A 14,755-nucleotide genomic window follows, 5' to 3' on the forward strand; every position below is an offset into this window, starting at 1 on the left:
GAATCTTAAATGTACTTCAAGCTTGTTTTGTGGTGTGAATTCCCAGGCACAATAACCAGGTTTTCCAAGTGAACAAATGAAATTACTTCAATAGATGCTCTACAGAATTGGACCTGTAATTCTATTTAGCTTAGGTCTTCATCTAGTTGTCCCAGTCTGTTCTGCTGGTAATGCACAGCACAGTGGTGGAGATGAAATGATGCTGGTGCCAGACTGAAGGAAAAGGATTTCTGTTGAGAGAGTACATAAAAGAGGTTCTCTCTGAAAACCATGGGATTTGCTTCCTACTGATTTGCCTTAAAAGGGAGAGGCAAATAGTGGCCCAGTTTATTTCATATTACTCTCCACTTTGGCAGACAGCCAGAAGTCTTGTGTCTTCTGAGATGAGTAAAGAAGGCATTTGATCTTCAAGGTGAGTGAAGAGCAGGATGGTGACAGAATAAAGGAAAACTCGCCATCTTTGTTGTGCTATCTGACTGTGCCCTCCATGCTCGAGGACGTGGCTAGGATGGAAGGAGAATATCCTTTCAGTAGCCAGACTCTATGGGGTTAGCAGCTTGGGTTGCAAGGAAACCTTCAACCCATAAAGATTTAACAGTAGGATGAGAACAAGAGGTAGGTTTCTATCCCTCCATATCATGTCCTTGGAGGAGAGAAAAACTCTTTAGATGATTTATCTTCCTATCAGATGTTCTTTAATCTAAAATGCATGGGTTAAGCGTTGATTAGTCCCATATGAATGGTCTTCTGTGATAGTCCCATATATATAAAAGGTTAAAGAGGATTTGAGGTAGGCAGAGAACAAACATTCTGCATGCGCTACAGATAGTGCAACTTTCTACTGCAGTTCAGCAGCCAGAAAAGGGGAGAATGTTGCAGAAGGAAAGTTGGAGAGAGAAAGATAGAATGACACATTGGAACAGAGCTTAATCTAAGGGCTACGTCCAGAACCCCCTGGATTTGGAGCCTGTGGTTGAGGTTGGGGTTACTTAGATTTCCTGTCTCGTCTCTTCAGCCAAACCAAAGTTCTCCTGAGCTTTCATGTGTGTGAAGGCCAGATACGCAGTTTGTATTTCTGGCCCATTTCTTGCAATGACAGGAGAAGAAAGATGGGGAAAGCCTGCCAGGAAGAGGTGGGAGCAGGGTTGATGCGGGGAAAACTACTCCTCTGTGGTATCATCGTCACTACCTGACTTTTCTCTTCTGGTTTTTTTTTGGAATTAAGCATGACTGTGCCATTTGCATTTATAGGAAAATAGAACCTATTTTTTTAATCTTTAATTATGTATATAGAATCTTCTAGCTGTGGTATTTCTGTTCTTAAAGTTTACTTCATATCAAATCTTCCATCTTACTGCTGCATCAGTCTTTCAGTTCTCTGTGGTAGCCTGTTAATCACCCGATTCTGTCACGTTCCCCCTGTTCCCTCCCTAGCCCTGGCCACTCCCTCAGTTTCTCCCTATTGGCTCCTGTACCCCAACCCCGCCCAGGGACCGCCCCTGGGCCCCTGACAAAACCAGCCCGCACTTGAACCACAAGGTCTCTTTACCTCTGAACATCGTGGGGGCGGGATGCGATTAAAGCCATCTCAAACCCTCATGGTGGACCCTTCTCTACCTTCTTCATCACCACTGCATTGTAACGCTGCTGGCTGCCGGAGCCAGATCGCGGGGCTGTCTGAAATGGACTCCGGGATGAGACTGATGGCATGGCCCTAGGAAACCCCCGCTGTGCTCGCAGGGAGCTGCAGCCTGCTAGGCAGAGTCCAGCGGTTACAACAGTTCTCTAACTCCTTGTATTCAAGTAAAAGATACTCCCTAGCTAATCTGTGATCACAGCCTAACACTGAGTTAAGGCCGTTAAATCTTCCTGAAATCTAAGCCCTGGTACACGTGAGAGGCATTCTTCAGAGCAGTAAGAAGATTCTTGTTCTGACTCATCACTTTGGCTGTTGGTGCTTTGTGGGGTATTTTTCAGTTTTACCACCTACTTCATTGTATCAGACACAGATTTCTTTTCTCCTTTTTACAAAAGTCTCCACAGAACAAATCTTCGCTCTGGCTATCCCCTCTGGTGAGCAACAGAACTGAAGAATCCCATCCCTACTTTGACTGTAGGGACAGTTGTCTTGGCTCTGTTGTTCAGTTTTCCAGCATGTCCCTTCACATTTTTTCTCCCATGCTGTGTGTCTCAGAGGTGTTGCCTTGTTAGCATCCCTCAGCACCATCTCACTGACTCCTTTCCAATCCCTCCTCAGTCCTCCTCCCTGCAGTGAAGCCTGCCAAGCACCTCCTCCGTAACAAACTAGAGGTTATGATGAAGGGCAGGCAGTCCTCAGTCTGTCACCTCCATGTGTCACTGGTTGTGGTTCTCTCTTTTTCCCCATCTGAACCCATCTGCTGTCTTTTACAGATACAGAGGAACTGCTTTCAGGCAGACATCAGGTCTTTGAGCAGCATAAAGCCCAGTAAGGCACTTGTCTCAAAATGGGAGACAGAAGGACTTCTTTTAAGTGTTTTCCTTGAGGTTGACAATTAATATAAATTCCAAATCTCTTCCAGAGCTGCTGCAGTTGGAAACATGTCTTATCTTGGAATCTCCCTTTTCCAGAACTGCAAAGCATTTTGGCTCCATTTATTAAAGTTTTGAAGACATCTGCTATGCATCAAAGAGCTATTTTAGATCATTGTAAAGGTTTCTGAAATATATCTCTCTCCTTCAGTTTTTTTCATGGTTAAACTTGTGACTGCAGAACTGGAAGAAAGAGTGTTATTGAGCTTGTGTAGGAGGTTTTGAATGGACATGTAGTAAAATTAAACCGGTATTGGGGGGCGAGAGTGCCAAATTACTTTTTCTTTGCGCACTCTCCTCAAGGAGTTCATTAGCTACTTTGTTTACTGTTTCTTTCATTCATTGACTTTGTCAATAGCGTTTGTTGGCTAATTACCCGAGTGAGGACCACAGAAATTATTTCTTTCTTCTTGGCTGGGAAGTGGAAGATACAAATGCAAAGGGAAGGCAGTGTTGGTACTTATGCAGAGAAGGTAGGGATGCATGTGATAGTTTGTTTAAATGCTGCAATAGTAGCTAACTTATCTGCCTATCTGGGAAGTTAAAAAATTGATTTATAAACTGCTATGTTGCTTCCTGTTCTGGTTCTTCAGTGAGCAGTTGAACCAGGCATTTTTCTCACTTCAACTGTAAGTCCTGATGCCCTGAAGCAGCTCACAGAGAATATACCTCTCCTAATCCTGTGAGATAGCTAAAGTGTGGCTAAGGTTGATGACTGTAGCACTGACACCTGGGAGGGAGGCAGGTAAGGGGAAAAATACTTTAATAATTCAATGGCAAATGACAATATAGATCAGCTATAATTTGATGAAAGCAGGAATGACATTCCTTGGAACGATGCAAGTCCTTACTCTCCTCTTGCATTCCTCTTCAGATGATTGACAGATTGTATTTTGGCAGAGCAGGTGGAGAGAGTCACCCAGACCCTTTTCTTTCTTACCTGACAGGCTATTGTTCTGTAGGACATTGGCAGCCAGGTCTAAGTAGTTGTAGATAATTTAACAGGCATTTCCTGGAAGCACAAACAGCTTCATTAGCTCTTCCCCTCCAGCCAGCAGAGCTCTTTTCTGGGATCACTGACCTGCAGCTTCCAGCAGCAGGCTAGTACATCCCTCTCTGCACATAGGCTGATTCCATTTCTGTGATTCAGGACACAGCTGCGGGCTTGTTAAGCCTGCCATACCCTATGACTTTTGCCATCCTGGTTTGTGATGGTAAGCCATAGCAAAGACTGTAAAACTGATGATCTGAAATGGATTTGTCAGGAAATTGTGATGTGTTCATTTAGAGTGGGTGTGAGTATTGATGATGTCCTATGCAGACTGCATGAATTAGCAGCTGTCAGCATTAAGAATACTTCACTAGGGAACACTCTGTAGTCTCTCATCTCCTGAAAGGGAAAAAACCCAGACTCTGTACAAAAAGTGGGTGGCACCCTATTGTTTTATTCTCCTTAATGTCAGTTCATAAGCTGCCTGATCCATGGCCCACAAAGGTATACATTATTTTTTTGTCACTGAGTGCAATAACGTCAAATATGCTGTAGCTGCCCCACATCCTGGACGAGGTCCCAGCACAGGACCATGTATCACTTATCACACTGATATGGTCTGTGAGGGCTACCACAGGCAGCCTACCCATCTACAGGTAGTTATGTTAGGAGGAGCTCTATTTTCCCTCTACCTTGCACCAGGATAACAACTAACACAGCCAAGGAAAGAATCAGTAAAATAGTTCAGAAATGGTAGCCAATGCCTGCTTTCGAGCCCCTCTTAGTTTTACTTCATGTCTCTACTGACTTAGGATTTTTCAGGCTAATGTGTCTTCTCCCTACCGGTAAGACAGTGAGATCACAGTCCAGAGGCTTTATCATTTATCATTTCTCATCTCTATGTCTTACTCAGAGCCAAGCTAGATGCCTGGTTGACTGAAAAAGAGCTTCGTGGGGAGAAGAAAAATTAATGTACATTCATATTCTTACCAATAAACTCTCAAGGGAAGCCCTAAAGAGTGGCCTCCCGTGAATCGGGTTAGCAGCAATATGAACACGAACAGTTGTTGTGGGGTCTTTGGATTACCAGAGATCTCACTGCCAATCCTTTTGCTGTGCATGGGCAGACAAATGCAGAAGAAAAAGCTGTCTCCTGTCCTGAGAAGCTTGTAAAGAGCAGTACCATTCATGTTTCTGCTTCTTTGCCACAAAGCATCAGTGGCTGAAACCTTCCCAAGGACCTTGCTTGTGGGTAGTCTGGCAAATGCCTTTAGTACCCATGTTGGTGACATCCTGAGAGCTGGGGACAGGGAGACAAAGCTATTTTGACGAAAGTTGAGGAATTGAGTCCTTTACTGCTTATGCATAACCAGCTGAGGAACAAGCAATTCCCTTTTCCTGGAGAAGCTACAGAGTATGAAACCTGTATAAAGCCACTAGGTATCCCATTCTCAATCCAACTTCCTTGGCCTCAGCCCAGCAAGGCCACTTGATGGAGAAGAAAACACTCTGGATTCTTCTGAATGCTACCTGACAGTCTAAAGATACCCACTTTGGCTCAGAAAAGGAGCTTAGTTATTACAGTGGTAATCAGAGCATAAGAAGAACCAGTCTAGACCAAAGCAGATAAGTATTGATTGCAACACCCCAGTCCCATGTCACCGCATAAAATGAAAGGAGATGAGAAGGCTTGTCAAATATGCCAGTCTAACTCTCCCTAGAGTGTGCTACAAATTCGCATTGAGTCTTAGGGAATTTACCATAGCCTGGGAAGTTTAGGAGGGATGGAGAATACAGAAATGTGCCTGCATGCCCTGTGTAATTGAGATGGTATACATATAATATGTTTATAAACAGCTGTAGAACTCATTGCCATGGAAAGTTATTTTAAGACGGGAACTTGGCAAGACTCAGCCAGCTTGTGTATTCTTGAGGATAATGTGAACAAATCTGGATATTCTTGTTATTCACAATAAAAATATTGAAAAGGATGTTAAACTTCATGCTTTGGGGCTCAGAGATCAGTATAAGACCTAAAGTGAAAGAGACAGATTATCTCACGCCCCCGCTCACTTGTGTATTTTCCTTCAGTGCATGCCAGCCTCCTTGTAGAGCTGAGCACTGAAGGAAGCAGAGACAGAGAGCTTTCTGAAGGCATGAGTTAAGAAGGACATATTGGTCACAAGGGACAACTTTGATCATTATGTCCTGTGTTTGCTTGCTTCTCATTGCTGCCTAAGTCCAAAGCCTTGTTGCTTCACTTTGTGTAGCACAGGAAAACCCAGTTTATGCCCAAAGAAAGGATCAAACAGAAAACCCTCAGCTGGAGTCACCACAAGTCAGCCCTGCAGTCAATAGGTACTGATGAGCGGGAAGCAGGTTTTTCGGTTATCTAAACCATTTGGATTTAGCCCACCTTTCTGCTGCTCTACTAAAACCTCAGTAAAACAGTTGTGGAGAGAAGCAGTCTTGTTTTGGGAGGCTTGGGGTGAGTTTTTGGTTCGGATTTGGTAGAGGTTTTTTTGGTATTACTGTGCCAGTTCTTCTTATGTCACAACCTTCTCCCCCATGAAACTCTCAGGAAATTTGAGGTTTACAAGGTATTTGTTTAACTAAACAACTGAGGCAACTGATGATTTTTTTAAACAGGTCTCCTTGTCCTCTTTTTTTTTTTCTTCTTTCATCTTCAAAATACTTTCTGGTAAAGATGGGGTCTCATCCTCCACAGAGACCTTTCTATTTGCCTCTTATACACTCACAGTTTGTTTTAGCACACTTTCTGAGATGTCTTTTTCTCTTGATCTAGTCTTCATCTTATCCAATATGTAGGAGAAAAAAAATAAAAAAGAAGGAAAAGGAAGAGGATGCTGGCTCAAAAAGAGCCTGGGAAACAAGCCAAACTTTCAACTTTTTCAGGTCTTCTCCAGAAGGCATCCAAAGTTGTTTCAACCTCTATTTGCTTCCCACTTACACTTGCTCCACATTTCTTATATTTTTAGAGGTCTGTTTTTCCAAGGGCCTACAAGCTAGATCCCCATTGCCTCGTTCCTCACCTCTCACAAACTGAAGCTGTGAAGGCACTCTCTCCCCAGCACAGTTTCTTTTCTTCCTTCTATGCCCTGCTACACATGCACTGCACAGGGATCCTTCCTCTTGTAATCATCTTGCAATAATGCCACATTCACTTACTGTGGGCTGCGATGCTGTTTCAGTACAAACACTGTTTATGCGTGAAACATTCATTTTTTTAACAGCTTTGATTTCTCTCTCCTGTCCCAGGGCGGAGAAGGAGAGCAAGGGCAAAATGAGTGTTTTGGCATTTCTGGGGAAACAGACAAATAAAGCTGCTGTGAGGAGGAAATTTACCCTGCTGCATTCAGCAGTGGTTGGAGGGGAACATGTGGACTCTTCTGGTCAATGCTTGGCTGCTCCACCTCTGGCAAGATTTTCTGTGCTGTTGCTGCCAAGATGTGGCAGTTCTATACCAAGCTAGTTGCCTTCCTGCCACGAAAAACATTTCTCCTTACAGCAAGTTGGAGTCTGGTAGAGTTGCCTCCCTTTTATCTTCTCCCAGATGGGTACCAATTCTAGTTGGTCAGGCTGTTGAAGTCTTTTCTGTGGCATTTTAAAGGCTGAGCTGGATTACGTCCATATTGAAACTTTCCTCCACCTACAGAAAAGCAGCATTTTTACAGTTCACTGCATGCTGTAATATTACTGTCTTTGCAGTGCTGTGCCTCTACCCTCAAGCTTAGTGCTGCTCAATGGGGACACTCCTGTTAAGCTGGGACATCCAGGAATAGCCAGCTACTTTCCCTCCCCTACCTCCGTGGGACAGTCTTGAGGGATCCCAGAGAGCTAGATGTGGGAGTGAAAACTGAGCACCCCAGAAGATGAGTATTCAAAATCTCCCATAATTAATGATGACAGGAAAAGGAATTGCCATGTACTTTCACAAGCAGGATCACAACAGCAGCTTAATGAACTTTCCAATTCTCCATCATTCCCACCCATTGCACAGACCCATTGAAATCAAGGGACTATTTTGCCCTGACTAGGACAAAAAGACGAGAGGTCTGCTAAGCCTGCCCTCCTGAGCATGGTAGATGCAGTCCATATTGCTTGCCTTCCCTACCAACCTTCTTTGTTCTCCAAACACACCACTCAGCACTCTGGTAGTCAACTACAGCAAAACAGAGTGTCTGAAGAGAAGGTTACTGAGTGCAAGAGACTGATGAGGTGTGTGGGGGTGTGTGTGTGTGTGTCTGTGTCTCCCTCTAGTGATCTGAACTCACCAGCCTGATTTGTGTCCTTTGTGCTTGGAGCTGCTGGCTTGGTGACAGAGCTTCTCCAGGTTCACCACAGTAAAGGGTGGATATTTTAGGACTGGGTCCCATTCCACCTGCCATCTGGAGGTCATGTTCCCCACTGGCACCTGCGTGTTTGCAGCTGTAGTTCGCATCTGAAAATTTAGATGTGCTTGTAAAGATACAGAGAGGTTGATTGTGAATTAAAGAGAGAAAAAATTCATAGCATGTTAAATTGAATAGTTTCAATTCAAACATCCTTAAGAAGGCTAGCCTTAAGAAGAAAATGGGGAGGCTGCATTTTTTTTTCCCTTGTAGCTATAATCTATAAGTAGTTTCACTTTAGGCAAGCATATTTCTCACTCTCTCTTCACAGTAGGAGAGAGACACACTAATAAAAAGGGAAAGTTGAGGTAGTAGCTTATGCTTGGTCTGTGCATTTTTTTTTTTCTTTTAAAGGGAGAGATTCACCATTTTGTTATTATGCTGTTATGTGAGTACAGCTGATCTCAATGGCTGCACTGACTTCAGTGCCTGGTATATTCTGCACTGGAGCCAGACCTACTGTCTCATCTCAGGACCCCGGTGAGCGTGGATGACAGCATCTGCTGCAGCACACGGGTCCTGCCAGGACAGTGATGTCTGGAGGGAGCTTCCTGTACAGCCCCAAAGCCTTCACCCCTTCAAGCATCTCTCGCACAATTATCCTACTTTCTCTTGCCTTTGCCTCCACCCCCACACCAATCCCACTGATGAAGCTGCTTAGCTTATATATTCTAGCTCTAGAGATAGCTGGAAAATAGTGAGAGAGAGAAGAGAGGGGTGTAGGGAGAAGCAGATTATTTACAAGAGTCTCCTGTATGTGTTGATAGACCTAGGGCAAAGAGAAAGCTGGCTTTAGGGGCAAGACATCCTGAACCTGCTTGCCATGGCAACCACAGCAAGGTCAGATGTCACTGAGCCTCCTGCAGTGTGGAGCTTTTCTCCCAGGCCTGAATACAGTTGTAGTGGGAGTGGGAGTCTCCCAGCTGAAGGCACTGAGCTATTTTGGTAACACCAGGCTGCGACAGACCCTGGTGTTGTGAACGCTTGTGCTCTGTTTGCTTCGTCAGCCTCCTTTCTGAGCATTTCAGAAATATGTCTTCGGAACATCCCTCCCTTTCCTGTCTGAAGAAAAGCGTGAGAGACTGAAAACATGATTCAGGGGCTTGTTTTTTCTTGGGAGGTGCATGTATGAAAGCATTGTTCTTATTTCTTCTTCAGATATTCTTTCTTTTTGAACAGCACCTGAAAAATACGACTCTTCTCATGTACTCTGTATTTTTTCATGCACTGGCTGAACAAATCATCCTTTCTCATAAACTCCCAGCGAGTGCCCACCGCAGTGTTACTGCAGCAGAGGAGCAAAGCAGAGGGGCTGGGAGCTGATAGGGAGTGCAGGCCCATCCAGGGAAGCAAGAGCTGTCATCTGATGCAGCCTTTGAATTTTACGCCCCGTTTGGAGTGACTTGAGCCGTTGAAAAGATAAGCATATCCTGCTAAAGGATCAGTACAATCTGCAAGGTAGAAAAGTGTTATGCAGGTGTTGATGGTCTGGAAAAGGTATTGATCCTGGGAGATTTCAGTTGTATTGACTGAGGGCTGTGTCAGATTGGAAGGGTCGTAGAATGAGGGCAGGACCGTATCTATGGCACTGTAGAGTGCTCTCAAAGAGCCCACACCTTGTCCAGGCTTGTATCCCAGGAAAGTCACCAGTGGGAGATGAGATTGCTGCAGTCTGGGGAAGGCAAAGGGAAGAGAGATGCAGTCTCCCAGGGGCTCCTTAGGCTCCTCATAAGGGTGCTTGTGGGTCACTGCCCTGTTGCATGTGCCTGGCTGAGAATCGCTGGCAGGATCATCCTAATTAATGGCCTCTGTAATGGTCACCATATGTCACTGACACCCTCCTTACCTGCTGTGCAGCCTGTAGATTTGTAAGAACCGCATGAGTGTGCAGGTGCACACTGCTGCATGCATTATTTGTGAGCGCTTGACTGTGTGTTTATTTGTATGTTCACCGTGCTGGTATCTGTCCATGCAGTTTGCTGCACAGGTAAGCTTTTTGATGTTTACCAGCCTTATCCACCAACCTCAAAGGCTTGCATTTCCTTTAAGGTAGAATTGTGAAACATAAGAGTAAGCATGAAAAATAAGAGCAGAGTACCTGCCATGGTTCTGTACACCTGTCCAAACCCTGTCTGTACATGCTAAACTACAGCTGCATGACAGGGACAAAGATATAGTATTTTTAGAGTCAATCATGATAAGAGACGATATTTCAGAAGTTCCCCAAACTGCAGAAGTTCAGGTCAGGCTCCAAACTCTTCAACTTCAGCCTCTCTCTGACATTCTTGCTTTTATCTATTGCATTTATCTCTGCTGTACTTGGGCATCTTCCAAGCAAATAAATAATTGGATCCTGCTTCTGTCTCCCCTTCTGCCCAAGGGACTTAAAGGTAATTTGTGCTGACTGTTGGGCTTTGGGTATGTGGTGAGTTGACATTGGCTGGATGCCAGATGTCCACCAAGCTGCTCTCTCACTCTACCTCCTCAGCAGGATGGGGTGGGGGGAGAAAATAAGATGGAAAAAACTCTTGGGTCAAGATAAAGGCAGTTTGATAAAGCAAAATCAAAGGCTACTTGCAGAAGCAAAGGAAAACAAAATATTTATTTTTACCCTCTACTTGTCACCAGCAGGCAATCTTCAGCCTCTTCTCAGGAAGCTGGGCTTTAGTACACGTAGTGGTTTCTTCAGAAGACAAAAGTGTCATAGTAATGAATGCCCCTACCCCTTTCTCTTGGCTTTTATTGCTGTGCAAATGCCTGATGGTGCGCAATACTCCTTTGGCCAGTTTGGGTCAGCTGTTCCGGCTGTGTCCCCTTCTGAGATCTCACTCATCTTCAGTCTACTGGTGAAGGGGAAATGTTGTTGAGACAGCCTTGATGCCAGCACTCCTCAGCAGTACAAAGCACTGGTTTGTTGTCAACACCTTTCTAGCTCCCAGTGCAAAGCACAGCGCTCTGAGGTCTGCTGTGGGGAAAATAAACTCCATCTCAGCCAAACCCACTCCAGGGTTTGGAGGCTGCCATGGCAGAAGGGACCCAGGGCACGTATAGGTAGATGGTCCTTGCGCTGTGGAATTCTAAGTGACCCCATTTCCTGTGGGGAGCACTGCAACCATTTGACTGTTGTGAGGAGGATTGCTCGTGGCTCTTGGGAGCTTTCCAGGGGACAACACAGGGAAGCCCATGTTCTCTAGATACCCTTCAGCAAGCTTCATCTTGGATGCCTGGAGCTGCAGTTACCATAACTTGAGTGAAAAACACAGACCCATGGAGAGGCAAGTCGCTCCTTGCAAGAGGCTGGGATGGGTCATGGAATCCATGCACAGAGCAGAGGCTGTAAGGGACTTGGGAACAAAGAAAAGTCACATTTGCCATGCAGCATCTCCTGCATGAGACCCAGGGAAGATGAGGGAAGGAGGCTGTTAACTTGAACAGACAAAAGTAATTAGAGGACTAAAATAATAGATTAATGAGCAGCCAGTGTCAGGGGAACTTATTAATTATCAGTGGAGGATTTCCTTCAATGTGCAGGCTGGCCGAGGGCAGGCAAGATAGCAACTGAAACTCAAGTCTCATTTAAGGAAGCTGCTAAGGAATTAACAGCACTGGGTGTCTGGAGAACGATAGCAGAGGTTGACTTAAATGTTTCCTTTGAATCTCGTGTTCTGTGTGGCTCAGGTAATGGCTGGGGATGAGGGGGATCTGGGAAACATTAGATTGTATCTACCCAACGTTAATAATGGCTCAATAAAAATGCTCTGATAAGAACACATTAAAGTTGCACAGTTAAGCACTCACAAGCCAGGTAAGGTAAGATTTAAGGTTACAGATGCAACCTTAGCTCTTCTCCTACTGAGTGTACCTTAGTAGGCAGCCTCTAATTAAGGGGCATTGGGCTATTGCTCAAGTAATATATCACAACATCAGTTAATGGTCTCTTTGGCTTTGGAGGGGTGCACACAGTGTCTCATAATATTGTGGGTTTGTCTGTGTGCACCTGATAAACAGAGTTCATTTTAATTATGGCACTGAGCACACTGCATTAGTTGTACTGGAACCAAGCACAGTGGTTTAGAACATGAGGTCTGTTTAGACTGTTCAATTCTCTCAGGTCAACATTTCACATGTCAGAAAGAAGTAGTCATGGAAGATGTTGACATTAGGGGCAAGTTGTGTTGAAAATGGAGCTTTCCTTTCTAAGGACTGATTTCTGCTCCTTTAGCTGAACATATTGTGGTCTTTTGCCTTACTGAAGCATTCAGACTGTTCACAGGGTGAGACAGTACTCTGTCCCATCAGACTATGCCACAAAACAATGCCTTCCATCTTTCACCCAGGAGGTAACTGTTCATATAGCAACATGTTTTGCATTTAACATTCCCACATTTACAAGTCTGAGTCTCATTGCAGGTACTACGGTTGTGCTATAATGGGAAAAAGATAAAATGTAAAGGGCAAATCTGTTGTTGGGGAGCATTTGCAGAAGTGAATGGATTCAGTGGTTTTAAACCAGACATCATAGATCTGACATCCTTCCTTTACAGTAATGCTGAGTTGTTAGGCTGCCCATTGAACACAAAGTTCTTTGAGGAGAAGCCATCCCTTCTGCTGTGTAAGTTCTTGAGTAAAAACCTCTGTCTTTGCCTGCTTACCCTCACTGCAGTAGCCTGAGATTTCTCAGAAGCCACCGTCTGTGCATTTGACAAACAAGATCTGCAGCACCCCTGCTATCCCACTGCTATCCCACTGTTACCCCACTGCTCATCCTTGTAGCTCGGTAAGGAGGCCTGCCTTGGCTGCATTTGGAGCAAATAATCAGCATTGTTGGACTATGAGTTTTTTCAAATCTGTTGGGCATCGTGTGAGCTGGGGTGCAGACTTGCGTGGGAGTTTGAGAGGATCTAAAGCAGTTCAGATGCCCTGAGCTTTATTTTTTGCATTTTGGATCACTATCTAAAGAACAGATGGGGTAACAGGAATGGCAAAGGCAAGGGCAGCAGTTTTAGCAGCAGCCAGAGATCTGGAGATATTTTTAAAGGTTTCCAAATGTGTTTTGTCTGCCCTCAGCAAGAAACAATTGAGTTGTGAGAGCTGTCCTTTAGAGGCAGGTGCAGGCTGGTCTGAGTGGATCAGAAGCTCATCAAGAAGGTTATGTGTGAAAAGGAAAGGTCACATAAGCCCAGGTGGCCACAGGAGGAACAGATCTTTTGTGCAAAGTATGAGAGAACAACTGCGAGGAGGAAAAATAGGGAATTTCATAGAAAGCCCATACTATGGTGAAATAATGCTGATTAATTTCCACAGACCTGCACGGATCTGAAGTGAGCTAAAAATTTCCTTGCTCAGAGACTTTGGGGATCACTGAGCAGAGTTTGTTTAAAAGAAATGAGCTTCATCTGAGAGGTTTTGCAACTCGTGCTAATGAGAGTCTGTCTGTCAAACTTAAGTGGCATCAAGTGGCCTAGAACAAGGGCTCTTGGACGTTAAATGGTTCCTACCAAATACCAAGCCCATTACCACAATTGGCTGTTGTAGACCTCTAAACGGCAAAAGTGATTAAATTGGTCGTTATGAAACGCTAAAGATGCATAATTATGAAAAATAAGGTTTGAGTAAGAGGAGATTTCAGCTCACTTGCTGCTTTGTATCTCAAGTAGGAATAAATGTAGAAATGTTTTAAAAGCATCCAAGGGTTGCCCCTTGTCTGGTTTTCTCCTGACAGTCTGGAAATTATGAGTGTGTTTGGAAGTGAAGGTGTTCTTCCAGTGTCTAGGCTGCTATAAAACCTGGAGACTGAATATCCCAAGTCCGCCTCTCTGCATAAGATTGTGTTTCATGGTCCAGTCTCTCCCTTCTCTTTGCTAAGGTGAGATCCAGTGCACAACTTCCCTTGCTCACCCTGGCATATCAAGCATTCTTGCCTTTTCTGGGAGGGAGGGAGGGAGGCAGGGATGGATTTAAATTCTCCAGGTGTCAAGCTCAGGCAGTGCTGCAGGCATGGGCACAGGTATGTTTTCTTCTCCTAGGAAATCTTCAGCTGTTCCAGAGGGCTCTTCTCCATGCCACAGAGAGAGGCTTTCTAGGAGGCAGTTTAACAAAGGTCTGTTGCAAAAATCAAGTGTTAAGTTTTGGTCGCAGTGCACAAGAGGGCAGGGGGCACTGAGTATCCATGGAACTCTCTACAGATGGGCAAGGGAGTTGAACTAAGAGTTGCAGAGCTGTTACGCATTGTTGAGCATAGGGTGTTGTAGCGGTGCTGCTTCGGAGCACCCCTCAAATGTTGTTCTCCAGTTAAAAGGCTGGAATAGCACCAGGCAGGGAGCAGAATATAAGCACAGGGGTTCTCTGGCACAGCTCAGCCTACCCAGACTTCCTAAAGTTCTGATGTTCCTGGTTTGCACAGACCTTCAGCAAGAATAGATTATTTATTCATTTTACTTCCTTTTTAGTTCTCTCCCTCTTTAGTGCCACCCCATCTCTAGAGGAGTTTCTAAGGAGTTTTATAGCCTCCTTAGAAAGAGTAATAGTGGTACTGAGTTATGTACAGCCCCTGGGGCCCTCTGTTCTCCTTGGGCTGCTGCTTCTCACTGGGTGTGCGGTTGCTGAGCCACAGAGCCAAGTCCTTGTTTCTCTTGTCGAAACTAAGTGGTCACTAGGGATGTGCTGGTATTTACATTCCATTATTCCTGTATGAGGTATGTAATGTACTAGGAGATCCTACCCCAAACTCTGCTGACCATTCATCTCCCTCATCTATCTGTCTCTGCTCACCTTCCTTCCT

The 14,755-nt window shown here is 44.7% G+C and overlaps 1 protein-coding gene across 3 annotated transcripts in view; it reads left to right on the forward strand.

Annotated features, from left to right (window-relative positions):
* Positions 1–14,755, forward strand: part of LSAMP (limbic system associated membrane protein) — a 1,003,861-nt gene that overhangs the window by 889,285 nt on the left and 99,821 nt on the right. The gene's annotated exons all lie outside the window — the stretch shown is intronic.

The sequence above is a fragment of the Corvus moneduloides genome, chromosome 2 (assembly GCF_009650955.1).
Source record: "Corvus moneduloides isolate bCorMon1 chromosome 2, bCorMon1.pri, whole genome shotgun sequence".
Classification (NCBI taxonomy): domain Eukaryota; kingdom Metazoa; phylum Chordata; class Aves; order Passeriformes; family Corvidae; genus Corvus; species Corvus moneduloides.